Source organism: Anomaloglossus baeobatrachus, chromosome 5 (genome assembly GCF_048569485.1).
Source record: "Anomaloglossus baeobatrachus isolate aAnoBae1 chromosome 5, aAnoBae1.hap1, whole genome shotgun sequence".
NCBI lineage: Eukaryota > Metazoa > Chordata > Amphibia > Anura > Aromobatidae > Anomaloglossus > Anomaloglossus baeobatrachus.
The window spans coordinates 566,793,038-566,814,788 of NC_134357.1; the positions used below are offsets into that span (position 1 = coordinate 566,793,038).

Genomic DNA, 21,751 nt, shown 5'->3' on the forward strand with positions numbered 1-21,751 from the left:
TTGGCATATTACAATATGTATAAACACATTACCTTTTACACAATACATCTCAGATGGAGCTTGATACGCTTTGAAAAATAACATGACTTTGCAACTTTTACACTTGCATAAAATAATATTGGAAAGACCCTAAAGCTTATAGCAAAATAAGATATGGACCGTAAGGGACATACCCCCTGCCATGTACAGTACCTTGACAACCATTTAGGTCATTTAGATTCAGATTTACGTCATACTCCAAAGAGCCTATCAACACATTCATTTAAGCTTTATAAACCAATCACTGAGTAAAGAGTGAAAAGTGAACAATAATTTTGCAGTGTATTGACTTGTATGTTAACGCTTTTCCATAAATATCACCTCCAGGCATTGCCCAGATGGGGAATCAGATGACTCTAGAAAGGCCTCCTGTGACTGGGTATGCGACAGAGCAGGCAGGGACACCAGGTCGATGAACAAGTTTTATTGAGGCAGGGAGCATAAAATATCCAATATCCAAATGGTTCTTTAGAGTCCACAATGAGTCCACACAAAGAAAACAGATCCGGGGTGCCACACAGCAATCCGATGGCAAGGAAAATGCAACAACAGTCCTTAGATGTGTTCCTTAAATCCGATAGCGTGGCTGAGACAACACAATCCCACGTAGCAGCTGATCTTCAATGTCCCATAGTCCATACACAGGCACAAGGACCTGCTCTCAGCACAGATCCTTGCCTTTCCCCAACAAGCATCAACTAAACTAATAAACATGTGGCTGAATCTCCCACCTCTCCTTAGATCCACCCCCTGGATGGGCAGAAGTGCTCAGACCCACCCCTTTAACATTTGCTAGCTTATAGCTCCTAGTAAGAAAGAAGTTTCTAGACACAGTCTCCAGAGATTGTGTATTAGGCCGGCTTCTCACTTGCAAGTTTCTCGCAGTAATGCAATGCGAGAAATTCTTGCATTGCACTCGGACACATGTTATTCAATGATTCAGCTCTCATCTGCGATTTGTTTCTCAGTCCAAATCGGACTGAGAAAAAAAATCGCAGCAGGCTGCTTTTTGGAGTGTTTATCGCACGAGTCTCTCCAATACAACTCTATGGGAGCGTGGAAAAAAATGCATGTCACACGCACGGCACTCACACCATCCTAGTGACATTCGTTTTTCTAAATACATTAATCGCATGTTTCTCAAAACACTGGAAATGAGTGAGGTCTCACAATGTCGGACAATCATAGAGATGCGATTAATGTCAGTCGGTCTCTCCCTCTCGGTCTCTATTCTCTCTCTGTCGGTCTGTCTCTCTCTCTGTCCATGTCGGTCTATCCCTCTTCCCCCCTCTCTGATACTCACCGATCCCCGATCACCGGCGCTGCACGGCGTTCACACTGCTCCGGCGGCTTCTCCTCTTTTGAAAAAGCCGGCCGCTCATTATTCAATCTCGTATTCCCTGCTTTCCCCGCCCACCGGTGCCTATGATTGGATGCAGTCAGACACGCCCCCACCGCTGAGTGACAGCTGTCTCACTGCAACCAATCACAGCTGCTGGTGGGCGGGTCTATATAATGCAGTAAAAAAAATAATTAAAAAAAAAACGGCATGCGGTTCCCCCCAATTTTAATACCAGCCAGGGTAAAGCCACACGGCTGCAGGCTGGTATTCTCAGGATGGGGAGCCCCACGTTATGGGGAGCCCCCCACTCTAACAATATCAGCCAGCAGTCGCCCGGAATAGCCGCATCTATTAGATGCGACTGTCCCGGGACTGTACCCGGCCATCCTGAATTGCCCTGGTGCGGTGGCAATCGAGGTAATAAGGAGTTAATGGCAGCAGCCCATAGCTGCCACTAAGTCCTAGATTAATCATGGCAGGCGTCTCCCCGAGATACCTTCCATGATTAACCTGTAAGATTAAGAAAATGAAGACATACACCCAAAAATCCTTTATTTGAAATAAATAAAAAAAAAACAACCTCTTTCATCACTTTATTCAAGACCCCAAATACCCTTCCATGTCCGACGTAATCCACAGAGGTCCCTCGACACTGTCAGCTCTGCTACATCGGAAGCTGACAGAGAGCGGTCACAGACCACGACCGCTCTCTGTGAGCTCCCCGCAGCGACTAAAGTGAGTCGCGCTATCAGCGATGACATCACTCAGGTTACCCGCGGCCACAGATCTCAGCGGGAGGACTTCCGCTGTGGCCACGGTTAAGCTCAGTGACGGCACCGCTGATAGCGCGGCTGACTGCGGTCACTCAGGGGATTTGCAGTCACCGGTGAGACCTTCACCGGTGACCGAAAATCAGGCCATGCCACACAGACAGAGCCGCGGGATGACAATGAAGTCGGGTGAAGTTCATCCGACTTCATTCTGATCGTGCGGTTCTGTCTGTGTCTGCTGTCAGCGGCTATTCAGCTCTGCTACATGGCTCTGTCTGTGTCTGCTGTCAGCGGCCATGTAGCAGAGCTGCATGGCAGATGACAGCTGCTGAGAAAAAAAAGGATCACACACGGATCACACACGCATTACACACGCTCTGCTAGTCATTAAATAATTTTAAAAAAAGCATCGCACTTGCATTGCACTCTGACCTAACGTGAACTAAAATCGGCCGAGTTTTTTTCAGGCAACTCGGACCGATTTTACAGGCATACATGCTTTCACACATCCGGCTTGAGCTCTGCGGCTCAATCCGGCTGTGCAAGCTATGCAACGGATGCGGTGAAAACACCGCATCCTTTGCATAAGTTTTTCCTTTGCGGCCAGTCCGGTTTTTGCCGCTTGCGGCATGCTACTGAGCATGCGCAGTGGCAAAAACCGCATGCGGCGGCCGGATGCGGTTATTGCCGCATCGCGACGCAACCGGCCGCCGTAGGCATGCATTGAAAAATGCGCCGCATCGGCCGAATGCGGCGCGATGCGGTTTTTTTTTGCCGCACGAAAAAATGTGCCAGGCAACGCTCCATCCGGCCGCTGCATCGGCTAAATCTGACGCATGCGGCAAAAACCGGACGGAACGCAAGGCCATGCGGCACAATGCGGCACTAATTAAAGTCTATGCAGGAAAATCGCAACCGGCAGCAAAAAAAAACAGTTGCGATTTTCCTTCAAAGTGCCGGATTGTACCGCATTGCAGAAACCGGAGGTGTGAAAGCAGCCTTAGGGAAGCGTCCTGCAGAGGAGAACAATATATATATGCAACCCCCCACCAGATAAAGGACAATAGCTATTGTTGAAGCCTAATTACAATATGATATAGGCATACCTCCCAACCGTCCCGGATACAGCGGGACTGTCATGATTTGCAGAGTTTGTCCCGTTGCCCCGGGCGGGAGGTCCGTATCCCGTGGCTCCGCCCACCCACTCTCTCCCCACCTCGCTGCTTTTCCCTCCTACCATCCTAACACGTGTCGTGAGCATTACAGAGCAGAGCACGCTAGTCTCTGTGCTGCTGCTAAGGTAATGAATCTCCCCAGCGCTAATTCCCCTCCCCCCGGCCCGGAGCCTGTGCTCCTCTAGCTGTTTCTCTGACTCCCGTGTGTTTGTGTCCTGATCTATCGTGTGTTTGCTTCTCAATGCTGCAGGCACACCACGGTAGATCAGGACATTGGGGAGAGGACAGTGTGTACTTACCACTTGTGTCCTCTCCTGCAGGTGCACAGACAGCACTGGCCGGTAATATGCAAAGATAGAAGCATTGGCAATGCTTCTATCAGCTACCGACCACATGATCTCCTGCCTGGCAGAGCTGGTGCATCAGCTAAGTTCACACATCAGTTTTTTCCAATCAGGCACAATCCGGTTTGTGCCTGATGCAACGGATCCGTCTCAGATTGTGAAAAAACTGATGCGGCGGATCAGTTGTTTTTGGTTTTTTTTTCATGCTGAGACAGAGAGAGAGACCCCATCATCACCGGACACACGCAGGCACTACCTCACACGCCGGCACTACCTAGCACACATCATCACCGAACACGCAGGCACTACCTCGCACGCATCATCACCGCACACGCCGGCACTACCCAGCACGTATCATCACCGCACACCCCTGCACTATCGCACGCATCATCACCGCACACCCCTGTATTACCGCACACATCATCACCGCACACACCGGCACTACCGTACGCATCATCACCGCACACCCCTGCACTACCGCATGCATCATCACCACACAATCCAGCACTACCCCGCACGCATCATCACCACACAATCCAGCACTACCCCGCACGCATCATCACTGCACACCCCTGCACTACCACACGCATCATCACCGCACACGCCGGCACTACCCCGCACGCAACATCACCGCACACCCTTGCACTACCGCACGCATTATCACCGCACACGCAGATACTACCCCGCACGCATCATCACTGCACACCCTTGCACTACCGCATGCATTGTCACCGCACACGCCGGCACTACCTTGCACGCATCATCACCGCACACCCCTGCACTACCGCACGCATTATCACCGCACATGCAGGAACTACCCCGCACACATCATCACCGCACACCCCTGCACTACCGCACGCATCATCACCGCACATGCCGGCACTACCCCGCACGCATCTATCCGCACACCCTTGCACTACCGCACGCATTGTCACCGCACACGCCGGCACTACCCCGTACGCATCATCACCGCACACCCCTGCACTACCGCACGCATTATCACCGCACACGTCGGCACTACCCTGCACGCATCATCACCGCACACAACCCAGCATTACCTCAGTGACGTCACTGCTGACAGTGCGACTCCCTTCAGTTGCTGCGTGGAGCTGATAGAGAGAGGCGGTGTACTACTGCCGTTCCTGTCAGCTTCATGTAGCAGAGCTGAGAGCGTCGCGGGACCTCTGTGGATTACGTCGGTCCTGGAGGGGTATTTGGGGATTTTAATAAAATGGTGAAAGAGGGTGTTTTTTTGTCTTTTATTCCAAATAAAGGATTTTTTTGGGTGTATGTGTTTATTTACTTTCACTTACAGGTTAATCATTGGGGGTGTCTTATAGACGCCTGCCATGATTAACCCCTTATTACCCCAATTGCCACCGCACCAGGGCAATTTGGGATGAGCCGGGTAGAGTCCCAGGACTGTTGCATCTAATGGATGCGGCAATTCCGGGCGGCTGCTGGCTGATATTTTTAGGCTGGGGGGCTCCCCATAACGTGGAGCTCTCCATCCTGAGAATACCAGCCTTCAGCCGTGTGGCTTTATCTTGGCTGGTATCAAAATTGGGGGGGGAACTGCACGCCGTTTTTTTTTAAATTATTTAAATATTTTACTGCACAATATAGACCCGCCCACCGGCGGCTGTGATTGGTTGCAGTGAGACAGCTGTCACTCAGCAAGGGGGCGTGTCTGACTGCAACCAATCATGGGCGCCGGTGGGTGGGGAAAGCAGTGAATACGAGATTGAATAATGGGCGGCCGGCATTTTCAAATCAGGAGAAGCCGCTGGAGCAGTGTGAACGCCGTTCAGCCCCGCGCCGGTGATCGGTGAGTGGGTGAGAGTGAGTGAATGAGTCAATGAGAGAATGAGTCAGTGAGTGAGTCAGTGAGAGAGTGAGTCAGTGAGAGAGTGAGTCAGTGAGAGAGTGAGTCAGTGAGAGAGTGAGTTTGAGAGAGAGTGAGTGATTGATTGATTTTCTGACAAGCAAAGAATTTATATCACTTCTGGGCATGCTCAGAAGTAAAAACCGGATACGGTACATGCTTCCGGCGTTTGAAGCATGCCACCGTATCCGGCTCACATAGACTTTCATTATGCACCATGCCGCAGAGCGCCGCACCCGGCGCTATGCATTTTTTTGCCGCTGGCAAAAAACGTTCCTCTGCGTCCTGTGCGGCCGCCGGAGTGACGATTTTTGCCGCATCCAGCAAAAACCGGATCAAACACAAGTACATGCGGCACAATCCGGTGCTAATAAAAATCTATGAGGAAAAACGCACCCGGCAGCAAAAAAAAAAAAACGGATGCGTTTTTCCCGCAAAGCGCTGGATTGTGCCGCACAGCAAAAACCTGATGTGTGAACATACCCTTAGCTGCACACCATGTTCAGCTCTCCTACTGGGTTCTAGCTGCCTGCACACCCTGTTCAGCTCTCCTCCTGGGTCCTAGCTGCCTGCACACCCTGTTCAGCTCTCCTCCTGGGTCCTAGCTGCCTGCACACCCTGTTCAGCTCTCCTCCTGGGTCCTAGCTGCCTGCACACCCTGTTCAGCTCTCCTCCTGGGTCCTATCTGCCTGCACACCCTGTTCAGCTCTCCTCCTGGGTCCTAGCTGCCTGCACACCCTGTTCAGCTCTCCTCCTGGGTCCTAGCTGCCTGCACACACTGTTCAGCTCTCCTCCTGGGACCTAGCTGCCTGCACACCCTGTTCAGCTCCCCTCCTGGGTCCTAGCCACCTGCACACCCTGTAGTTAACTCCCTGCCTGTTCTGCACATTGCTGATCTGTGGCGGCTCAGAGCGATCACGGACAGCTTCTGCAGTTTCAGTTTGCTGGATGGGTGTGGATGGGGAGTGGATATGGGTGTGGCTGTTTATAAATGGGCGTGGTTAGGGGCGTGGCCTAAAATTGCAAACTTTGTCCCTTTTTCCCTTCTTTAAAAGTTGGGAGGTATGTATACGCTGGGGGGATATAATGTTACACTTCCTTTATTCCCTCCGTCGAGGCAATTCACTGGGCACCTGGGGCTAATTGTCAGAACACTATGAAATATCGTCCTAAGCCCGAAGTGCTCTGGCTTTGGAGAGTAAAGGACAAAAAACACAGAAGTGTTATTGACAGAACAGAAAGTCCATAATGTAAAAGTTAGTTATCAGGTCACCACCTTCCTGTCCTGTCTGTACCTGGACCCTGCCCATCCAGTCCTGTTGGCACCTGGTTCCAGTTCTGCCCTGTCCTGTCCTTCCTGTACCTTCTACCAGTCCATCCTGTTGTTACGAACCGGCGCTGCCATAGCCGCAAGCAGCCTGCTGCGGTTCCTGTTGCGCCCAGGCGTCGGCTGCCGTTCTTGGCCGTGCCTCGGGTCGTCCAGTTGGCTGCTCCTTCCACCACGTCTAAGTGTGGAGAGGCGGCTAGTGCGCATGTGCGCGCCGATTTACCCCAGCCAGAGTCTAAGCCTGGTGTTTTGCCTAGTGAGCATGCTCAGCCTGATTGTGTCATTTCTGAGACTAAGTCCTCAGTTCAGGCTACTGAGCATGCTCCCACAATTAATCCTAACAGCCTCTTTGCACAGGTACCTGGACTTTGTGCTGTGTCTAAGTTCTGGGATGTGCCTACTGAGCATGCTCAGGCAGATAGTCTGATTTCTGAGTCTGTTGTTCAGGCTATTGAGCATGCTCAGGCACTTAGTGCATCAGAGGCTAGGTCCGGTAAGGACCTCACTGAGCATGTCCGTGAGGTGGCAGGTCCTGATAGGGCAGAGGGTGTCAGGTGTCCTGATGACGTGTCCACTCCGAACTGGCTCGCAGAGGCCCACCCCTATGATCTGGCACCTCACCATTGGTCGTCCGACGATGACTGGTGAAGTGTTTGGGGCGTGGCTCCATGAGGTCATCAATGACGTGGTGGTTCCGGATAGGCCGCTGGTGACGTCGCTGATGATATGGCACTCTGCTATTGGACCTTGGTGGTTCCACTCTGGGTTTGGGGTGGATCTAGGTTATAAAAGGGGCTGGGTGGAGACAACATGGAGGTGCGCAGTCTTCACTTAGAGTTCATGGTGGCATAAGCTTTGTTGGAAGCGGTAGGTAGGGCTAGGCGAATGGTGCCTGTCACGCCAAGATTCGTGGCTCAGCACATGAGGGTCAGGCACCTTGCTTCCTTGCTATTGGTCCTGTTGTGCTATAGCAGTCCAGTACAGTTAACTGTGCTGCGGCTGCTGCGTCTCCTGTCCAGTTGTGCCTCCTACGCGCACGGACAGCATACCCCAGGACCCCTGTGGAGTTAACAGGGTGTTCCAGGATTGGGTGTGTGAACCTATTATCCTCCTTGGCTTCCCAGTCAACTATACTTGTGTGATCCCTTGGCCTGACGTGTCCTCTACACACGTGGCCATTCGCGTAGTGACCAGAAACGCTAATCGAAGGATCGCTCGGCCTGTCGTGTCTGACACACATGGCCGACAGGGTGCTGTCGCAGCGGTCTTCTCGGACAACGCTATCTGGTCACCATACGGTCTGACGTGTTCCCTGCACACGTGGTCGGGGTTGCGCCAATTCCACCAAAACGCTAACTGGGTTGTCGTCCGGTTTGACGTGTCTCTACACACGTGACCGGTTCCCAGGTCTCTTGGGTTATCTCTGAATCATCAGCTCTATAGTCTCCACCTAACCCACAGGGTGCCAGCAGCTCCATTGCCATCTGGAGCACGGTGGGCCCCGACTGGCGATTGGGATATATACCCCCTGGTCCTAATCTGCCGGTCCCCCCGTAACACCTGTCTTGTTGGTACCTGTACATCCTGCCCTATTGGTACTAGTGACTGCGTCCATGCTGGCCGTGCCATCTGCCTCAGCCACTCCGGTGGTCACAGCCTTGCTAGTGACTCTGCCTGTCTATCTTGCCAGTTCTGTCTGCCTCTGCTATCATGGTGGTCCCTGTCTACACTAGATACTCAGCTTCTCTGCACCAGTTTCCGTCTCTGCCCTGGGGGGGGAGGGGGTTCAGCTGCCACAGTCCCTGTCTCTGCCTCGGGAGTAGCACCTGGCGACCGCCTCGCTGAGGGTACTTAGTCAAACCCCTCCCACTAAGAGGTAGACCCGGGGTCCTCTATGGTCCAGTGGGTCTACTTCAGCTCGCTGCTGTGCCATCTCCTACGGTGAGTATTACAGTTTGATCAGGCCATGGACTCCGCTGACTTTTCTGCTTCAGTCTGAACTATGTCATAAGATGGAAGTCCCCGAAGTGAAGAAACCTGTCCACCTGGCTCCGTCTTTCCAGAGACCTTTTGTTTTACGGGATCCTGCTCTTGAACATATAGAAGTGACCAATGTCCAAACCTCCAATCTGCAATGTGAAAATCTCCATGCCAAGGTCCTGTGTGGAGGAGTTCAGTCGTCTAAGACGATTCATCTGGACTCCGGTTCTGTGAGGAGTTTCAGCGAGATGATTGATTGTTCTCAGTGAGAGAAGCAAAATTATAGTTTTGTAGTTGTGAATCCTTTTAATGGCGAACGAAAATAAAATGATGTTACAAAGCAAGCTTTCGAGACTTGTCAGGTCTCTTCATCAGGCATGGTATGACAAAATATCTGAAGAAACACAAATATATACACAAACATTTGTTTTATGAAGTCCGTGAGGTTGAGAATCTGAAATATTGAAAATTATTGGGTATCAACTGATATCAAAAGCCTGTCTGCACCTGTGTCTGTCCTTGCCCTGGGGGTCAGTTGCCACAGTCACGGTCTCTGCCCCGGGAGTAGCACCTGGCATCCGCCTCATGGTGGGTGCTCAGTCAAACCCCTCCCACTAACGGGTAGGCCCTGGGTCCCTCTGTGGTTCAGTGGGTCCACTTCAGCTTAACGCTTTACAATCTCTGGTGGTGAGCATTACACTGTCATACGTCTACTGAGCAGACATGCGGGGTGGGTAATCACCATTCATCTGCGGTGTCATGGCTTCCCATGGCATTTTTCACCTCTTTCTTCATGTGTTCATTACTTTTTCCTTGTGTCATTTCTCATTATGACAAACAATTTATGGACATCTATGGTTTGTTTTCTTTGCCTGTGTGGATTGGATGGGCTGTTACTGACACCTGGTGAGAATTTCATGTCAATAGCACCTTTAGAAATATATTTACTTAGAAAATTAAGGACGTGTTTAATACTTATTTAACCTGCTGTATGCAAACAGCAAATTAATAGTTGTGATTTACAGGCAAACTACATACTAGCTAGCAGAAAACATTACATATTATTGCAGCAGTGTAGTAAGATGAACAGTACCAGCATACACGAGTTTACTATGCTTACATCAGATAAATGGTTAACTGCAGATATGAGCCAGGATGAAAAAGCAAATAACAGCAGTTTGCTGAAGAGATGATTAGCCAACTCATAGAAATGGATGATGAGATAATGTTGCAGGAGTACACATGGAGCTAAATGCAAGCTTACTGTATTGGTTGAAATTTGGCAAAAAAAAAATGTAATGTAGGGTCTCGCAGGACAATAAGACACAGGTTACGAGCTTCAGTATTTGAGTCAAAATATGAACTGTAACGTTGGTTGCGGAAAATGGGATGATTGTGCATTTTACTGTGACTAAATATTGGTAAGTACGGCTGCTCTTTCGGTGCACCAATGTTACCACTAAAACCATCCTGCACAAACCCAGGCCTCACTCAGGTCAGTCATCGGTCACTGGTAATATCGGGAGGTCTCTAGGTCAATGGTACAACAAAGACTCTGGAAGTGATGGCTGCCACCCAACAAATAAAATCCAGTGACATCTGTGCCCCAAAATCCAGAATGCCCTCCTACTTCTGAGCCCTATGGTGCCTAAACCGCAGTAAGCAAATATGTGGCATTATTGTAGTTGGGAGAACCTATTTAAGAACTTAGAGGGTGCATGTCTCTAGAAGCAGAACCTGTGCACAATGTATGGGGGCGCTACAATATATGGAGGCATAGTGTATGGGCACTAAACTGGCATATTTGGAATTCTTCTGAAAAAGAGTGTGCCATGAATGCTACAAAAGTCACTGCAGCTGTAGATAATTTAACTGAAAGGTGCAATTTCCAGTAATTTCCAATATGGAGTCTCTTGTGGAGGTTTCTACATTTTTGGCACCTCAGAGGCTCTGCAAACACAATGCATTGTCCAAATTTGTATTCCAAAAATTAATCAGCACTGTTCACTGTCCGAGCCCTTCCATGTGGTGAAGAGGTGGTCAGAGGAGGCAGGGCAATGCTATGCCCTGTTGGCGCTGCTCTGTGTGGTGGGAGTTGCTGCTCCGTGCAGCAGGCAGCGAGACACAGGCCATTCTGAAGATGTCAGTGGTGTCGGCTTCAAATAATGGTGCCCAGAGGCAGTGTGTTCGCAGATGGAGCTCTCGACTCAAGCGCTCATCTGCGCACATGCCAACTTCGGCTGCCATTACTTTTTAACCGGCACCGCCGACATCTTCAGAATGGCGAGTGCCTCACCGCCCGCAGCAAGAACCAGCACAGAGAGGCATCAGCTGCCCCAGCACAGCGAGTATTTGGGCTCCCCTCTGCACTGCTTGCAGCCTCGCAGTACTCCAGCACTGCCCCTGTCTTCTGTGATCCCCGATCCACCACCCCTGTTGCCCTACCTCCCTAGTAAGACAGCACTGGATTACAAAATAGACCCCATATTTTTTTTACCTTTTTATCTCTAAATTTGGGGTGCGTCTTATAAAACGAGAAATACGGTATCTATAATTAAACATTTTGGACTACAATAATATTTTTAATATCTACATTTTAAAAATGTTCTGTGAGGAATCTATGGGTTCAAACTTCTCAATACACCCCTACATACAATCCTTGAGGGGTCTAGTTTCAAAAATGGGGTTACTTATGGGGGGTTTCTGAAGTTTTGGTACATTTGATACTTCAGGGCCCTGCAAATGCAACATGGTGGCCACAATCTATTTCAGCCAAATTGAAATATTGCTCCTTCCGTTCTGAGCCCTCCATTTGTCCAAACAGAACTTTTGGTTATCACTGTGCTCAGAAAAAACTAGGTAAGGGTACTTTCACACTTGCGTTGGACGGCTTCCGTTGCTATCCGCAGCCTTGAGGAATTATAGTAACCATTGCAGGAAACCGTTATATTCCTCAGACTTCTATTAGCTACGGATAGCAACGGATGGTCTTGCATTGCATCTGCCCCACGGCGCATCAGTTGTTTTGATGCTGACCGTCAGTGACCGTCGGGCGGATGGAACGCTGCATGTAGCGTTTTTCTGCACTTGGCGGAGTGTCAAAAAAATGCAACCTGCAGGATTCCGTCGGCGTCCATTGTTTTTATAAAGGACGCCTATGGTGGCGGATTCAGTTAGAATCCATCATTTTGACAGATTCCGTTAACGCATCCGTCTTTACACAACTGCGCATGCTCAGATGTGTAAAGTCAAGGAAAAAAAACCTATAACGGATTGTGTTATTTTGTACGATCCGTAGCATCCATCGTGCCAATATATGCAACGCAATGCTACGGATCCCGTCCAACGCAAGTGTGAAACTAGCCTAACAAACTGGAGGCTTCACTTTTTGGAGCTACCACTTGTAAAAATGAAAAATTTGGTGCTAAAGCAACATTTTTATGGAAGAAAATGAACATTTTCAAGGTTATCAAAATCTGAGCGATACCTGTGGCTTCAAAATGCTCACTCTACCCCTGGATATAATTCTTGAGGGATCTAGTTTCCAAAATGGGGTCACCTGTCGAGGTTTCAGCTGTTCTGGTAATTTAGGGGCCCGGCAAATGTGACATGGTGCCTGCAATCTATTTCAGCCAAATTTGTGTTCCAAAATGGTGACATTTTAAAAATTTTCAACAAATTTCCATTTTTTTCACAAATAAACACAAATAATATCGTCCTAAATTTACCGCTAACATGAAGTACAAGATGTCTCAAAAAAACAATGCCAGAATCAAGCTCCAGAGTTATAACCTGACAGTGACAGTGGTCAGAATCATAAACAATGGCCAAATCATGAAGGTGAAAATGGGCTCCATCATTAAGGGAATTAAAATGTACTCAAGTTGCCAAAGACGGCGCGAGATGTTGAACTCAGTGATTGGCTGCAGCGCTTTACCGAGACACGACCTATGAGGGCAATTATCAGATATCGGCAAAGACAAAGAGATGAACTTGGGAAGGGCGAGTGACATGGAGGGTGAGGTAAAAATAACTGAAAGGCGACAAATAATATGTACCTCAGAAAATGCGACTCATCCTACAAAACACTGACATAAGGGGGTAATGCTACCGACACCCAGTAATGGGGACTCTCAACCTACCTCCACCTGCAGAGCCGCACACCAGATATATGGCTGCTCTGTGCTTCCAGGACCTGTGATGATGTCACATGGAGGGGAGGAGTCAGGGGTCACATGATCAGCTCCTCAGTGTATGCAGGGCTCTGCTGTGCTGGGTGTCATGGTGCTGGATGAGGGGAAGTTTATGTGTGGGGTCAGGAGGGGTTTACAGTGTGGATGTAGCAGAGCCGAGTGTGTACAAGGTGTACGGAGCAAGCAGAGCCGTGTGTGTACGAGGTGTACGGAGAGAAGCCGTGTGTGTACAAGGTGTACGGAGCGGAGCCGTGTGTGTACAAGGTGTACGGAGCGGAGCCGTGTGTGTACGAGGTGTACGGAGCGGAACCGTGTGTGTACGGAGCCGAGCCGTGTGTGTACGGGGTGTACGGAGCCGAGCCGTGTGTGTACGATGTGTACGGAGCCGAGCCATGTGTGTACGAGGTGTACGGAGCAGAGCCGTGTGTGTACGAGGTGTACGGTGCAGAGCCATGTGCGTACGAGGTGTACGGAACAGAGCAATGTGTGTACGAGGTGTATGGAGCGGAGCCGTGTGTGTGTACGAAGTGTACGAAGCTGAGCCGTGTGTGTACGGAGCTGAGCCGTGTGTGTACGGAGCTGAGCCGTGTGTACGAAGTGTACAAAGCAGAGCCGTGTGTGTACGGTGCGGAGCCGTGTGTGTACGGTGCGGAGCCGTGTGTGTACGAAGTGTACGGGGCGGAGCCGTGTGTGTAAGAAGTGTACGGAGCGAAGCCATATGTGTACGGAGCGGAGCCATGTGTGTACGAAGTGTACGGAGCGGAGCCGTGTGTGTACGGAGCGAAGACGTGTGTGTACGACGTGTACGGAGCAGAGCCGTGTGTGTACGACGTTTACGGAGCGGAGACGTGTGTGTACGACGTGTACGGAGCTGAGACGCGTGTGTACAACGTGTATAGAGTGGAGCCGTGAGTGTACAACATGTACGGAGCGGAGCCGTGTGTGTACAACGTATATAGAGTGGAACCGTGTATATGACGTCCAGAACGGAGTCATGTGTGTACAGAGCAGAATGTATGTGTGTACAGAGCGGAGCTACATGTGTATGGAATGCAGCTGTGTGTGTACGATGTGTACGGCGTAGAGCTGTGTGTGCACTATATTGTAAACCTATGTGCACATGTAGCAGATTTGTGTGCAGATTTTCAAATGTTTTGGCAGGAAAACGCAGCAGAAAAAATGCTAATTTTTTGCGTTTTTTAAAGTGTTTTTTTAGTCATGGCAATCTTGGAGTTTCCTGCGCTGCACTTCCGTGATCGCCGCTCGATCCCCTGTTGGTGTTACAGCCAGGACCCGACTCTCACTGCCAGGAGCGGTGCCTGTGCGACTCCCGCTAGTTTTTTTTTTTTTTTAACTTTAAAATTTTTATTGAAATTTTCGATTGTCAAACAGAAAATAAAAAGTAAGAATCACAATTCTTGAGTCAGATGTCCACCATGAAAAGATAAGTATCATGAATAAAGTCGCGATACCTAATGATAACATTCCATGTCATAACGCCTACCCCGCGAACATGAGTTACCCCAGGCTGTAGGATGAGGCCGCTGCGACCTGGGGGGACACCTTACTGATGATTATATCACTGGGGAACAATTTGAAAAAAAAATTCTGTTGAGTTAGGTTTTTGAGCTGATTTATACTAAAATTGGCATGCTGATTCCAAAAATGTAGTCAGTTTTTTTCTATCACGTCAAGTTTTTCCTCCTCAACTTACCTGCCATAGAAGCACAATTGCACTGATTTCTGTAATAAGACTTGTTATCTCAGTACAATTCGACTCATTTAGAGCTACGTGGCAACTTGTAAGAGTAGTCACAACTGAGACAGTGTGGTGAGAGGTGTGTGCAGCTCCCAATACGTCATAATTATCAATATCTTTACACAAAAAATGTATCATAGTAGGAATAAATAGGATTTGTGATAGCTTTTCTCTTTACATTGGGCACTTAGTTGTAATTTATATATCTTTTATGATTTTTTTCTGTCAGTTTTCAAAGCTTGTAACTTTCCATCTCAGTGTTTTATTTACTTATGTACATATTTCATTTGTTTCAGATCATGTCTGCTCCTTCTTCCTCTCGTCGTAAATGCCTAAACAACCCTGACTCCTTCTGCTATATTTGTGGTGTTTTCACCATTCCAGTTCAAAGGGAAAACATCAGTGCATTTGTCAAACAAGCATATTTTGCATATTTTAAAGTAAAACTCGGTGATCAAGATAAGCCATGGGCCCCTCACATAGTGTGCAAGCAGTGTGTCGAGAGTTTACGGATGTGGACCAAAGGAACAAGTGAAAAGTTGGCATTTGGTATCCCCATGGTGTGGAGAGAGCAAAAAAGTCATTCCACAGACTGTTACTTCTGTTTAGGGAAAACATCAGGATTTAACAGGAAAAATAAAAGTAAAATAGAATATCCAAATCTACCGTCAGCTATCAGACCAATGCCTCATTCAGCTGAAATTCCAGTGCCAGTTTTCGAACAGCTACCATCTCTAGAAGTTCTGAGTGATGTTGACGAACACAGTGACAGCAATGATGCAGAATTTGAAATTCACAAGGATTCAGTTCGTAAGGGATTTGATCAGCACGAGTTAAATGATTTAGCACGTGAATTGGGCTTATCAAAAAAAGCTTCAGAATTACTAGCATCAAGGCTGAATGAGAAACAGTTACTTGAACAAGGAGCAAAGGTATCATACTTTCGTACTAGAGAAAGTACATTTTTGCAGTACTTTCGGTGTGACAGCGGTTTTGTATTTTGCCATAATATTCCTGGTTTACTACAAGAATTAGGGCTTTCAATGTACAATCCAAATGAATGGCGACTGTTTATTGATGGCTCAAAGCGGAGTCTTAAGTGTGTCCTTCTACACAATGGCAATTTATTTGGTGCAGTCCCTATTAGGCATTCTGTCTCTCTTCGTGAAGAACATGGAGATGTAAAGAGAGTTATTGAGTTATTGAAATATGACACACACAATTAAATCATCTGTGTTGACCTTAAAATGGTTTGCTTCCTTCTTGGTCAGCAACGTGGGTACACAAAGTATCCCTGCTTTCTCTGTATGTGGGATAGCAGAGCTCGAGAAAAGCATTGGATTGAGTCGAATTGGCCTCCAAGATCTGGTCTTAAACCTGGAGATCCTAACATTCTACATTAGCCACTTGTTGACAGGAAGAATATACTATTCCCACCTGTGCACATAAAACTAGGTATCATGAAGCAATTTGTAAAAGCATTGCCAACTGACGGCGACTGTTTTAAGTACATCATGTTGGCACTTCCTGGACTGTCCATTGAAAAAATCAAGGCTGGTGTGTTTGATGGTCCACAAATTCGACAGCTCATCAAAGATGAACATTTCACCGGGACTATGTCAGATCTTGAGAAGAATGCTTGGTTATCATTCAAAGACGTCGTCAAGAACTTTCTTGGAAATACACGTGCAAGTAATTACAAAGAAATTGTTCAGAAATTATTGGAGAGCTACAAAGCGCTTGGTTGCAACATGAGTATTAAACTACATTCTCTGCATTGCCATCTTGCCAACTTTCCAGAAAATCTTGGTGCTGTTAGCGATGAGCAAGGTTAACGATTTCACCAAGATTTGAAGGTTATGGAAGACTGTTACCAGGGTAGATGGGATGTACATATGATGGCTGACTATTGCTGGAGCATCAAACGTGATTGTCCTCAAGTTAAACACTCCAGAAAAAGCTATAAATGTACATTTTTACCTTAAATACTTGCATATATATATATATATATATATATATATATATCCTTTGTAAAAAAAAAACATGATAGTGTTAAAAAAACATATTTGTCATGGCTATTTCTTATATATTTCATTTTTTGTTCATATTTGTACTATTTAAAAAAAAACAAAACACTTTTTAGGTACAGTAGTTTACATATTTTTGAGAAGACAAAAATCCTATAGTTCAAAAACTTGACGTGATAGAGAAAAACTGAGATCATTTCTGGATTCAGCATCCAAAAATTAATTAAGAACAGTTGTCTGACCTAACGCCTAAAAAATTGCGTTCCTCAGTGTTATGATTACCCTTGAATAATCATAACACTCAATATACTTAATATGTAACAGTAAACTTCAAAACTAGACAAACAATGACAAGACAAGTGGGGGGGTTAAGGAGAGATATGAAAAGTGACGGGGAGGAAGGAGAGAATTCAAGAATCCAGACAGTTTCCCTCGCGCCCATGAGCCTAAAGCCTGCTTTACACGTTGCAATTTCGCATACGATATTGTATGCGATTTGCAACGCCCCCATCATATGTGCAGCACGTTTAATTTGTTTAACGTGCCGCACAAACGATTAAACCCCGTCACACATACTTACCTTCCATACGACCTCGATGTGGGCGGCGAACGTCCACTTCCTGGAGTGGGAGGGACGTTTGGCGTCACATCGATGTCACGCGGCAGCCGGCCAATAGAAGTGGAGGGGCGGAGCTGAGCGGGACGAAAACATCCCGCCCACCTCCTTCCTTCCGCATTGTGGGCCGGGAGCCGCAGGTGGCAGGTGAGATCTGTTCATCGTTCCCGGGGTGTCACACACTGCGATGTGCGCTACCCCGGGTACAATGAACAATCTGACGTTCAATTCGTCAGGAATGAACGACGTGCATGCGATGAACGGTTTTTCGTTCAATCGCACGTTGCTGTCACACGCTACAACATACCTTACGATGCCGGATGTGCATCACGACGTGACCCCGCCGACACATCGTAAGATATCTTGTAGCGTGTAAAGCAGGCTTTGGTCTTACAGATCCTCGCGCCCCGCAAAGTAACCCCATGGTGACCACACCCCCTGGAAGCGTTCCATTGTGTCATTCAATAGTGCCGTTAGGTGTTCCATGCGTCTAACATCCAATAATCTATACTTGAGGCTCTGGAGTGAGGGGGTCCCTGGGTGCCTCCAATTCCTTGCAATTAGGCACCTGGCGGCTGTAAGGATGTGGGACATAAGCCTAGAGGCCATTTTTCCCATGCCCCCAATCCCGAGGCCCAAAATATAAATCAAGGGATCAAGATCTACCTCTATGTCTAGTACTTTGTGAATTAACCCCCTAACCTGCTCCCAAAAGGGAACTATCCCTGGACAGGTCCAGAATATGTGTAGAATGGTGCCTGTGCTCCCCCCGCATCTCCAGCAACAAGCCGGTATAGAGGGGTCTAAGTCATGAAGGAAGTCTGGAGTGTGGTACCAAAACATCAGAATTTTGTAAATATTTTCTTTATATAATGTGCATATTGATGTCTTGGCGGCGTTACCCCAAATTGCTGCCCCACTCCCGCTAGTTTAACACCATGAATTATGCGATCATAGCATTCAGGAGGTAGGGAGAGGAATCGCTTACCTATCCCTCATGATTGGGTCCCTGTAATGGGATCACAGGGACCCGATCACTGCCATGTGAATCCTGAGGTTACTGAGCTACGAAGAGCCTCACACACCATGCCAGATGCATAGTGTGTGAGGTGAAGTTCAGTGCTGCGAGTGCAGCACTGACCAATATAATCCACTGCAATTATCGAGCATTGCAGGGGATTATATTTGCAGGAAAGAAAACACAGAAATAATTGACATGCTGCTTCTTTTTTCTGCAACAAAATCTGCAAGGAAGAAAGAAGCAACATGTGCACAGCAAGTCAGGATTCTCCTAGACTTTGCTGCGATTTTCCTTGCATCTTATAATGTACACATACAGTTCTGCTCACTGCATAGATGTGTAACGAGGCGAGCAGCTCTGACTGTTTTGTGATTAAAATGGACATGGAGACTGACATTACACAGGATGGTGCTGCCACCTTGTGGACAAGTGCTGAAACTGCTCGAGAGGTGGACGCTGTAAAATCTGATCCCCTCCCTCAGGCACTTGTTGTACAGGAAGTAAAAGTGCGGGAAAAGGACACTGAGCTACTGGAGCTGGACCTGAGCAGACCTGCCTCGGACTGCTCTCATCGCTGAAGTGTGAGGGATTGCCAGAACTGCTGCAGACGGGATACTGGACTCAAGGGACCTCCGGACCATCTCTTTCCTCCGTACTAAGAGACTGTAAGCTAGTCCTCTGTTGAGAGGGCTGAAGATCTTCCCACTTCTCTCCCTTGGAGTCGCCGCCGTTTACCCGGAGTCCAGGCCTGCTACGTGGGAGCCCTCCCTCCTTGTGTTTTGGACTGGTAATATAACCTATAGGGCAAGTCAGGGACAGAATTCTTGTTTATCATTGCTGTTTTTTTTGTGTTCTGTGCCGCGCGTCTGAAGTTAAAGACCCGGATTGCAAACCCTGGTTATGTGTGCTGCTAAGCCAGCGGCGTGTGTCATTGAGATGTTTACCAGTAAAGAAATGTACCCTTACATAAAATCCAAGCGTGGGGATTTTGTTGGCGCAGATTATGGGAACTCAGCCGCGGCCTTACCCGAGGTCACTTCAGATGCATGGCTGCACTCAAGTCATACGCACGCTGCCTCACTCCATAAACATTGTACACACACGGTTCCGCTCTATACACGTTGTATACACACAGGTTTGTTTCATACATGTTGTACACATAAACAAGTCATACACCCACTGATCTGCACACGACATACACACACATGGCTTTGCATGTCATACACACATGGCTTTGCATGTCATACACACATGGCTTTGCATGTCATACACACATGGCTTTGCATGTCATACACACATGGCTTTACATGTCATACACACTTGGCTTTACATGTCATACACACATGGCTCCGCACACCTCGTACACACTCAGCTTTGCTTCAAACACGTAGTACACACACGACTCCGCTTCGCACACGTTGGTTGCACACACACAGCTCCGCTCCACACAGGTCATACACACACAGTTCCACTCCAAACAGGTCGTACTCACACGGCTCTGCTCCGAACATGTTGTATACACACGGCTCCGTTCCACAAATGTCATGCACATACAATTCCACGCCATCCTCATCGTACAGACACGACTATGCTGCTCATACATCGTACACACACGACTCTGCTCAGCACACCACGTGCACACACAGCTTTGCTTCATAAATGTTATACACACACGGCTCCGCTCTGTACACATCGTACTTACAACTTACACAGCTAGGTTCTGCACAGGTCTACATGCATGGCTCCACTATGCATATATCATATGCATCATATACGCACGGCTCCTCTCTGCACATGTTGGGCACGTGGCTGTGCTCATCATACACACATAGCTCTGTTTGGCACACATCATACACCACAAAAACACCCCAAACCACTTTTAAACATTAATTGAAGGGCAGTTCCCATGATGTAACTTTGTTTATCCTTGCTACTTTTTTTTTGCCTCGGTTCCCCTGATATTCTGGATGTTATCATTCAGTAAAGTGAGCGATCTGGCATCAGATTTACCTTAAAGGGAATCTATCAGCAGGGTTTTGCTATATTAGCTAAAGCCAGCATGCTGTAAGGGTTAAAAAAGAAAGTCCATGCATGCCTGTATTGTCATGATGTTTTGTTTATTAGCTATGTTTGTTTTAGCAGCCAGACCCTTATCACTGGTGTGGCTGGCTGGCTTGTGCCATATTGTCTTATATAGATATAAGATCCCCTTTAAAAAAAATATTGAAAAAATGTATGAACATAGGCTTAGATAATTAAAAAAAAATAACATGTCTTAAAATGTAAAAGATACGCAACTGGCAGCTCCCTTTGTAATTGCCAACCAATGATGTCCCAGATATGCACAAGAAAAACAAGAAAAAAACAAAGAGAAAAATTGTATGAAAACAATAGAAAACAAGTCCGGAGAAGCTTCAGGCCATGGTAGCACGTACAAGCAATGCAGGCTGCTCACAGTACCATGAGGGATATGTGGCCTTATATTTTCTTGTTGAAAATGGCTACTCTGACACCTTCATTTTCCCTTGTGAAGGCCTCTTCGTACTGTTGCCCGCGAGGTCTCCAAACCAATCACCAGCTATCATTGTGTCAGCACAAAAGTGGGACTCTGTCACTAGTGTATCTCACTCGGGGGAGTCCCCGAGTGAATCTGGTGTCAGAAGGTCGCAGCACCTCACTGCTGGCAGGTTCACTACTGTTATTTGATAACATCTCCATGCTTGGCTGCTGGCTGGAGCTTCCAATCTCAGGTGTGGCTCTTTGGAATCACTCCCCTTCCCTATTTAAGTCATGTAATCTGATCAGATGATGCCTGTGATAGAAACTGAATCCTCATTTCTATGTGATCCACTTTGTAAGGAGCCTGCTCCGGAAGAAGTTTGTTGTGTGCAACAGTGGTGTTTGCTGCACTGAAGCCGCCTGGAGTGTCTTTTTCTTGCGTGTCTATTTCCCTTGTTTGTATTCCTATCCTTGTGTTTCTGTATTGTAGTGGTGAATCTAGTGACCTTGTTGGCCTGCCCACTAGCCAGGGCGAGTGGAAGGCTAACTGAAGGCCTAAGGTATCAGGTTCGGCAACAGGTTGCAAGAACCTGTATAGGGACTCTAGGGAGCTCAGGAGTCAGCTTGAGGTGAGTTCATATGGTGCCCCCTCTCCCTAGCGGCAAGGATCTACATTGTAATGTGTCCCCGGTGTTCCCTGTATATTGTAACATCTTCTTACGCTTTACCAGGTACTAGGTAAATCATGCTAGTCACGTGCATGACAGGTTCGCT

At 47.7% G+C, this 21,751-nt stretch overlaps 2 protein-coding genes across 2 annotated transcripts in view; both read right to left on the minus strand.

Moving 5' to 3' along the window:
- Positions 1-13,062, minus strand: part of LOC142313041 (gastrula zinc finger protein XlCGF66.1-like) — a 236,184-nt gene extending 223,122 nt beyond the window's left edge. The window contains exon 1 of the mRNA XM_075352026.1: positions 13,005-13,062. The gene's annotated coding sequence lies outside the window, so the exon portion shown is untranslated. The remainder of the gene's footprint in view (positions 1-13,004) is intronic.
- The window catches only part of LOC142313042 (uncharacterized), a 173,179-nt gene that overhangs the window by 108,339 nt on the left and 43,089 nt on the right, over positions 1-21,751 (minus strand). The gene's annotated exons all lie outside the window — the stretch shown is intronic.